Raw genomic sequence first — 10134 nt, forward strand, 5'->3', positions numbered from 1 at the left:
ATAAGTTCTGTCCAGTTGGATGATATGTGCACTAGTCTTACTCCATTGATTGTTGATATTCTTATCGATGGAGAGTGGCATGACATTGATCGATGCATTAGAATCAACCAAGTAGTTGTGAACATTGAAATTCAAGATCTTAAATGATAACAATAATGGTGGGTAGAGCGAGTTAGCCTCCTCCATGTGAAGCACGTTAAGCACATATGCAAGAGTGTCAGGAGACTTACTAGATCCCTTGTTTGAAGAGGTGGCTTGACCAGTAGAGGTTTCCCCAAGTGATTGTAGAAGAATGTGGGACATTAGAGCCACTCCTTTCTCCTCAAAGGACTAACTGAAACTCTCTATGCTTCGTGGGAGGAGCCAAGGTGAAAATTCCTTGCTCATACAATGAGGGGGGTATATATAACCAAGGGTGATGCTTGAACCTTGTGATTATTGGACTTCCCTCATGACTGTTCAACTTCCTATGACTCTTCACATTCATGTGTGTCCATTGGACTTCCAATCTACATTACATTCAATTTATAATAGATATGGCCCATAATAGTGACGTGGCCTTTGAAAACTCATGACATGACTTGACATGACACTGCTGACATGGAATTGCTTGCTGAGGTGACAATGACAAGCCACTGTTGCTGCTGAGTGATAGATGTGTTCTTGGATGTGCTCTCTCTTCTCCTCCACATAACTTGAGGATGTAGGGTCTTCAATGATCTTTGGTATCTTTAGTTGGTTGCATGCATGTGCTCTCTTTGCTTATTACTTATAATATTCTTTGTCCATCTAGCTATGAGTGAGTCTTATAACATGTTCTCTCCTTCCTTATCTTCTTTATGTCTCGCCATGATCTAACAATGCACTTGTTCCTACAATTCACTCATGATGGGACGAAATCAAATCCAAAAACCTCCTAGCCTATGATGATGCATTATTATCCATGGTCTAGGCCCAGGATAGATTACAAGCTGGGAAAAAGGGCCTAGTAACTGTGCATCATGAAGTTCCAGGTGACAGGGAGGGAGACTAGTTACTGAGACTGCGCAGAGCGCAACTCAGGCTTGATTGAGGAACTCCTGAGCACAGTCTTCACTGTTGGGAAAAATTGCGTAGAGGCCACTGGGAGGCATGATTATGCAGTTGAGATCATCAATGTCTGTTGCAAGGTGGGACACTGGGATGAGGGTCTACGTATTTTTCAGAGACAAGGTAGGATTGGGCAGCAGAGGGACCTGGGAGGATAGATCTGCATAGTGTTAGAGTTGGTCTGGTCTGTCCTCTGTCAGAGATCAAAGCTCTTTCTGCATTTCAATTTTAGGTGTCCCACTCCATCCACTCAGCTGCATTTAACTAGGGACATGTCATGATCTGACGGAGAAAGTCATGCTACTCATTTTCCCTCATGTCTGGCCCTTGCTGGTTCAGGTCTTGATCCACAATCACTGAAATTCATGATAGCCAAGGTCTGGTCATATTACAGGTCAAAGTCCTTTTTATTTCTGGGTCTAGGAAACCATCAATGTGGTTTTTGAAAAAACATGTCCAGAATGAAGTCATGCAGGCCAGAGGGAGATCTTATACAGCTATGGTTCAAGAAAACATCATCATCACCTAAAGAGACATCAACTCTTCTTCAAAACTTTGTTTTGAAGAAAAGTCAAACAAGGTCAACTATGACAAAATTTTCCAAAAAATCGACAGTTGACATTTTTAGATGCATTCATGGATTTCAAAGCCAGAGGCCCAGTCACACAGTCCATGCAAAGAAATGCCACAAATTTTATCATGAGAGCCAAAATTTCAAAGAAAAAGGGAAAAAACAGAATGTTTTAAAGTCAATAAAAAGTGCAAAACTTGAACATTATAAAGTGGGTTTTCAAAGAAGAAAAAATTGAACCCAACTCTCTCAAAGCCTATATATATTTGTTTTGACCCAAGACTAATTCATTGTGTTATGAAAAAGCTTGAGAGAGGCATTGTTGAAGAAAAGAGAGCTAAGGAGGAGGAATTCGAGTAAGGAGGGTAGATTGCTAGGTGGCGCGGCGCACACACCAGGGCGCGCGATGCACACAGAGGGCTCGACACATTGGCAGCAACCCCACAATGCAAAATCCACAAGGGCGCCGTGCACTCAGGGCGCGCGACGCATTGGGCTTGGCGCGCGATGCACACAACCAGGTGCCTAAAAAACATTGCAATTCATCTCAAATCTCGGCGAAGTCAGCGAATCAAGAGATTTTCAGAGCATTCATCAATGTCATTGGATTCAAAGGGCAACATTAAACTCAGGGTACAAGCAGCAGTGATGGCATCAGAAAATTCATCAAATTATGAGGGGGATACACACAGTGACACATCTTCAGGAGAGGGCCCATAGGAGACATCACCGGAGTGGCAGACATCTTAGAGACGAGCCCAACACCCTCACAGAGCTACAGGCATGCCCACTTGCCATGTCTTGTTTCCAGCACTTGGCATGTTATGAATTTTGCCAAAGGGTGGAAAATGTCAGAGTACATCATGAGTTGGCCCGCCTTTTTGCACTTCATATACAGGGAGGCCAATCTGTACTGGCTGGGGTCACTTTCACCTTGACACTGGAGGCTATATCAGTGGCAACAGGGATACCTAACGTTGGAGAGAAGTGGCATAAGAAGAAGAAAGTGGAGAGGCATCACTATGAGCCTTATATCAAGAACAGCTGCTTGAGCCAGCTCACTAGAGTTTTTCCATTCAGATTTTTGAGGGATGAGTATGCTCCACTCATGAGATTGATCATGAAATATTTCAGTTGCGAGGGGAGGTTTTCTCGCCTTTATGCCTATCACATCCGCTTGCTCATGCACTTCACCAGGGTGAAGATGATGAGCCTCCCATTTTTCATCTGCAACAACATTGAGAAGATGAAAAACTTCATGCAGCGCAAGACCCCATGACAGTAGCTAAACAGTGTCTATCATTTTGCTCTCATCCGAACTTTGGTGGACCATCAGTTGGGATTGCAGGGTATTTCTTGGGAGGACTTCATCTCCTGTGATTTCTTCAGCGCTCCACCGGTGATATCAGAGGCAGAGCATGAGGCGGGAGGTCCTTCACATCAGTCTGAGCATGAGCTGGGAGGTCCTTCATATCAGTTTGAGCCTGAGATGGGGAGTCCTTCACATCAATTTGAGAGTCATGAGACTGCCACCATGCCAGTTTTCATCACATATCAGAGAGGCTATTCGAAAGGCACCAGACCGTTGTTTGCAGCAGCAAAGCGAGTGTTATCTCCACTCGGGGTGGAAGGGGCCTCGCTTCCGCCATCAGAATTATAGGAGCAGGGTAAAGGCAAGGAGCTACTGTAGGAGGAGGGGCCATCAGGTGAGCAAGAGACCGAGTTTGTTCTCCTCTAGGATGATGAGACCGATGCAGAACCCACCAATGAGGAGCTTATAGAGATCATCAAGGAGCAGCAATCAGAGGTTGAAGACTTAACCATTGATTTAGAAAGGGCCAAGTGGAACATGAACTACCTAGAGTGGAGGAAAAAACAACTTGAGGACCAATAGACAATCATGGAGCTGTAGAACATCCGTGAGCAGCGCTAAGTTGCTCAAAGAAGAAGGGTTCCGCTCACCTCTTTGGAGCAAGAAATCGATGAAGACTGGGAGTCCAACCTTGAGAGAGTCAACATGCATTTGGAGAGGCTGTTGGACAAAGCAAATATGGAGAAAGACATGCTGAGGCGCATGAACCATCACTACCAGGCACACAACATGAGTTCCAAAGCAAGAATCAGGAGCCTAAAGGCAAAATTGAGCAAAGCGAGAAAAGAGGCAAAAGAGGCAAAGGAGGCAAAGGAGCAAGATCGGCTTTGAATCTTGGCTAAGGCTTCCTTGGCACAGTAAAGCACTTCATAGGGAACCTCCAGCCCGAATTCCAAAAAAATTGGGCAAATTTTGGTCACACGCAAAATTTTTGGGCACAAAACAGGAAATTCCTCCCTGTGCGTTGCGCCATTGGCGCGACGCTAAAATTATAGCACTCTAATCGAGGAATTGCTTGCATATTCAGATTCAACATCAAAAAATACATCTACTGGTGTCCGGGAAAGAATTTTTGACAAGTTTTGGGTCTCCTAAAGGTCAAAAAACACCCAAAAATGGCCTCTCTGCCACTTTTTGGACACACAGAAAGCAGTGTTGGGAGAATGAAGGTTTGGAGGGGCAAATGAGCTTTAAATTCAGAAATTCCAGTTGGGTTGGAAAGTAGATAGGATAGGATTTCCAAAAAGCTCACTTGGGCACATTTTGGACACTTGAAAGTGCCCCAAAATAGGCTCCAAAGTGGCGCGACGCATAGGGAATTTGGTGCGGCGCATAGGGGAAAAAACGGCCAAATTGCTCCCATTTCGCGAAATTTTGGGTCGCGACTTCTCCAAGTGGGCCCGGTCATCTAATATTCAGTTTTTTGGCACCATGGATGGCTTTTAAAGACTTTTCTCTCCAGGTGGGCATCTATCCAAGTGGCAAAAGAATACAAAGGGTCACCCCAGCCAAATGGCATGCTTGAGAGCGCTGCACCTGTAGCTGATGGTTGGCTCTCCATCTCCTTTTCGAAATGATTTGAGTAACTTCCCAACCCATAGGCATTCCATCTCTTCTCTACACTTTCTATATATTGTAAGTAGGTTATTTGCAAAGGGTTGGCTGGCTTGTAACTTCTGGGAGACTGTGGGAAAGAAACTCTGTTTCTGCACTGTGTATTTTTGACAGAGAGTTAATGAAAGGCAACGACTCTGTTTCATGAGATTCTTGTGGTTGTGAGTGTGGAAAATGTGTTCTTATGTTCCATATGTATCTTTTTACATTTCATAATTCATTTCATGTTTCATTTCAGTGAAATTTTCTAAGTGAGATTAGGTAGAATTCAATTTATATTGCTCTGCCTGTGGGAAAATTTCATGTGTAGTGTTATTCTTCTGTTGAAAAGGATTCATGCGACCATGCCCTTTTCACTATCTTCGTCAATCTTTCCATTTCATGTCACCTTAAGTTGAAATTGCTGCGCTTCCTGCCTACCTTGCCTCACGGAATAATCTGTGCCTTCATTCTCAATTCTCTGTTCTTCGCTAAGCGCCAGTCCCATATACATCCCAGAAGCTCGGCCACTTTCAAAAATCTTTTCCAAAATCCTTTTTCACTTACTAGCCTAAGGTAAATATCACATTGCAAGTCATCTCAGACCATTTTTCCTATCCATTCGCTGAGCGTGACTCGGAGAGAGCCCTCTCCTGCTCTGGTAGGGATAGCTACCAGACTGAGCGTGGTTTGTGGTTACCCTAATTTTTTCCTTCCTTCAGCCTAAGGGAGATTTAGGCGATAACATAGTGGCGACCATACTGCGGATGTTAAGTTGAAAATCAAATCCCCTTGTTTCATAAGAATTCTAGGCTTCCGGATGATGAGCTTAGGATTGGAAAGGCTGAGTAAGTTGATTGTGTCCCGTAATTCCTCTCAATAGCACGCTGTCTTCAAGACGATACACCAGAGCGAATCCGGACCCAGACCCTCCTCACATTTACGAAAATCCAAATTTGATCCCAAGACTCCTTCGTCAAGAAAGCACCATAACCCCCGTGTTCAAATCCCATTCATGTCCCGACATTTTTGAGTATCTTGAGGAGCTTGAGTTTGACGAACGGTTTGAGATATCACTGTTTGAATCTAAATCCGAAAAGGCTGTTGATTACACCGTCCCCGATCCACAATTTCTTGTAGACCTTGAGACGGAAAGAGCTAATAGATTAATTAATAACTACATTGCCACACAGCCCCAAACTCCAAGTGCAAGCCCCTTGCAAACTGTACATACTCCTCCAACACCTCCAAGGCCAAATCCACCAAGAATGATGGCTGCCCGTTTTTCTCCTCTTGTTCTGCCCCAAGTCCTAGATGACATGCCAAATGACTATCAAAGTAAAATCCCATTTTTTGATGGCACTCCTAACAGCATTACAACTCAACAACATGTGGATAAAATGACAGATTTATATGAACTTCATGAGATCGATGCGGAGAACGTGGAAATGAGGCTATTTGTACAAACATTTGCAGGTGATGTGAGGAAATGGTTCAGAGGTTTGACGGCTGCAAGTATCACCACCTTGGTGGAGCTACAAAGACAATTTTTTAACAGGTGGGAAGTAAAAAATAATCCCCTTCAAATTCTGGCCGAGTATGAACAAAGCAAGCGGAATGCCGGTGAGTCGGTCCAAGATTATTGTGTTAGATTTAATGCAGTCTACAACGACATCCCAGACCATCTAAAGCCACCTGTGGGACTAGCAATGATGAAGTTTCCGAATGGTTTTGATGCTGACATGGTGTACCAATTATGAGAGAGAGAACCGGCTACAATGGAAGATATGCAGAAAATTGCAGTCAACGTTGAGGCTAACCTGCTGTCCAAAAGAGCAAGAGCGAAAGCAGAGAAGAAAACTATGGTGAAAGAAGAATCTTCTTCAATGGATCAGCTGCTCAAGAAGGTAGAACAAATGATTGAAAGGGTAAAACTTGACAAGCCAGAGCACAAGTTAGGAATCCTAACTTCCGTGGCCAACAACAGCCACAATATAGGATAAGACAAAGAGATCAACGGACTCAAGAGTAGACAACATAACAACCGATACAAACACCTTTGCAGCAGAATTTTGTACATGGACTGGAATCAGATGAGGATGGGAATGTAGTAGGTGAGGAAAACCATCTTTTTACTCCAGATGAGCTGCCTACTTATATCACCGAAGAAGAAGAATGTGCAATGAATTCAGCTACACACAAAGATACCGACTTTATCCTAGCTAACGAAACCATGTTGGAAGAAGAGTCAGAAGAATATCAAAGGGGGTATATGAATGCTTTTTCCACACAACAACAACGATATTCCCTTCGAAACAAAGATGTACCGACTAAACAAATTCAGAAAAAGAAGGAGGATGAAACAACAAAGAAGGATCCATCAACTACACAAAGAAAGGGAAAGGAGGCGGTTGTTCCGGAGAGCAAAAAATCAAAATCAACAGAACAATCACAGCAACCGACCACCTCAAAAGACAAGGAAAGGAAAGAGATCCCAGTCAAAGAGGTAGAAAGAACTCCCACTTTCAGCCTAGAGAATGAGATTTCTAAGCTAAAGGTATCCATCCCTTTGACTGAAATCATGAAGAACAACAACTATAGAGGAAAGGTTTCTAAAATGTTGAATTTGGACCCAATGTCCGACATGGTAAACATGGAAGATGATCAGCCTGAAATGATTTTTGGGCCAGCAACAAATGGTGAGTCTCCTGAGAGTGAGGTACCACCCTTCTATATCAGTTTGCGATTGCATGACTTTGTGCTACACAATGCCATGTTCGATTCCGGAGCCTCTCATAATATCATGCCCAAGGCTATCATGGACAAGCTTGGTCTGGACATCACCTGCCAATATCATGATCTCTATTCATTCGACTCCAGCAGAGTAAGATGCATAGGGCTCATCAAAGACTTAGTTGTGAGTCTAGATCAGCTTCCTATGAAAAATGTTCTGATGGATGTAGTGGTAGCAGACATTCCTCCAAGGTTTGGTATGCTTCTTTCCAGGTCTTGGGTGTAAAAATTGAAGGGGACACTACAGCTGGATTTCTCCTACGCGACAATCCCGGTGTTTGGAAAGATGAGGCAATTATATCGGGAAAAAATGATGAAGTATATGATCACAAGCAAGGAGAAACTGATAAATCATCCTATAAAATATGTACATACAGATTTAGAGTCTTTTGTTTTATTTTCAGATAGTTTAAATGAAATAGATAGTCAGATAGTAGAAGCAGATGACATTCCAGAGATAACAGAAAATTTTAGAGAGATTTTGAAGAAATAAAGACAAGAAAAGCAACAAAAGATTGGGTAATCAGTTGAAAACGATGGACAACAAATAAATGATGGAAAACAAATAAATGATGGACAACAAACAAACAATGGACAACAAAAAGATTTTTAGCACTTGCAAGAAGAAGAAGAAGGCTTATGGACCATGGATTTTGATGGAGCAGTAGGGAATGATGGAGCTGGTATTGGTATTTGGGTACGTAGTCCTTTCTCCACCCCAAACAAAGTACCTAGGGTCGTGAGAGTTTGCTCCTACAAGCTGGCCTTCGAATGTTCCAATAATGAAGCTGAATATGAAGCTCTGATTGCTGGCCTGAAAATTCTTAGAAAGCTGAATGCAAAAAGGATTTCAGTATATGGTGACTCCGAGTTGGTGATAAAAGAGGTCAGAGGTGATTACCAAGCAAAACATCCTAGGATGCGGGCCTATCGTAATGCAGTTTTGGACATCTTGAAGCTATTTTCCGAATACACCTTGACATGTGTGCCATGAATACAAAATAGTATTGCTGACGCTCTTGCGAGGTAGCGAGCAGCTTGAAGATCCCCATGAACTCCAACAATAAATTTGAAATCCATGTCAAGCATCATCCAATCATTCTAGATAATCAACGACATTGACAAGTGTTCCAAGATGATGAGGAGATTCAGGATTTTCTGCTCAATAAAGGCAAGTTCAAAGAAACCTTAATCGATGTGGAAAACGATGAGAACAAAGGGAATGGTAAAAAAGAAGTACAAATCAATCAATGGACGTATTGCAGTTGAAGAACAACATCATTCCTAAAGGCTTGATATCCCTAGAAGAACTTTTCGATCAGGATGACGTAGCCCGCAAGCCAACTTTGCAGCCCACAGAGAAAGGTGTAGAAGAAGTCAACATTGGTACAACAATAAATCCAAAATTGGTAAAAATTTTCCAAGACACTACCGCCAAAGATCAAGGACAAATATATCAGTTTGATGGCTTCATTTGCAGATGTATTTTCTTGGGATTATTCTGGACCTATGATACGAACATCATTCAACACACCATACCTATCAAGCCCAATCAGAAACCATTTAGACAAAAGCTAAGAAGGATCAATCCAAAGTTGCTGCCATCCATCGAAAAATAGGTAAATAGGTTGTACAAGTCAGGTATCATTGTGCCTATCAGATTTTCAGATTGGATATCTAACTTAGTGCCTGTACGAAAGAAGACCGGTGAGATCCGCCTATGCATTGATTTCAGAATCTAAACAAGGTCTCATTGAAGGACAACTATCCGCTGCCCAAGATGGACCATATACTTCAGCAAGTAGTGGAGGCATCTCGTATGTCCCTTCTTGATGGTTATTCAGGATATAACCAAATTTCAGTCCATGAAGATGATAGGGATAACACAGCATTCACAACTCCATGGGGAACATTTCACTATGCCAAAATGCCATTCGGTTTGAAGAATGCAGGTGCCACATTTCAGCGTGCAATGGACTTTGCGTTTGCAAATGAGAAGGATGTGTTTTTGGTGGTGTACTTGGATGACTTGACGGTGTTTTCAAAATCTGATGAAGAGCACATGCATCACCTAAAAATTGTCTTTCAAAAATGCAGGAAATATGGTTTATCACTGAATCCTAAGAAGAGATTGTTCGCCATGGAGGAAGGAAAATTACTTGGGCATATCATTTCAAAAGATGGCATCCGCATAGACGCAGCACATGTCCAAGCAATTAAGCAAATCGATCTGCCTAGGAAAAAAAAGGAGATACAGTCATTCAATGGTAAGATGAATTTTCTGCGTCGCTTTGTGCCTAATCTTGCGGAAAACTTGAAAGAAATGACCAACATGATTAAGAAGGAAAACCAGGTGAAATGGATGGATGAGGCTGTAAAATCTTTCAACTTGGTCAAATTGGCCCTTTCTTCAGCTTCAGTTCTAGTCAACCCGGATTATACTCAAGATTCCATATTTTTTTCATTTGCTTTTGAGCACATTATGGAAGCGGTATTGTTGCAGAAAATGGATGATCATGAAAGACCCATTGCATTGTTTAGAAGGGCTATAAGGGATGCAGCTTTGAAGTACAACATCATTGAGAAGCAAGCCCTGGCATTGGTGAAGGCACTGAAAGATTTCAGGGTTTATATCTTACATTCTCACATTCTGGCCTATGTTCCTAATACTGCTGTGAAATATGTTTTAGTGTAGACCAATCCGGAAGGGAGAAGG

Source organism: Pinus tabuliformis, chromosome 6 (genome assembly GCF_031772625.1).
Source record: "Pinus tabuliformis cultivar Carrire ecotype Pingquan chromosome 6, CPIR1, whole genome shotgun sequence".
Taxonomy (NCBI): Eukaryota; Viridiplantae; Streptophyta; class Pinopsida; order Pinales; family Pinaceae; genus Pinus; species Pinus tabuliformis.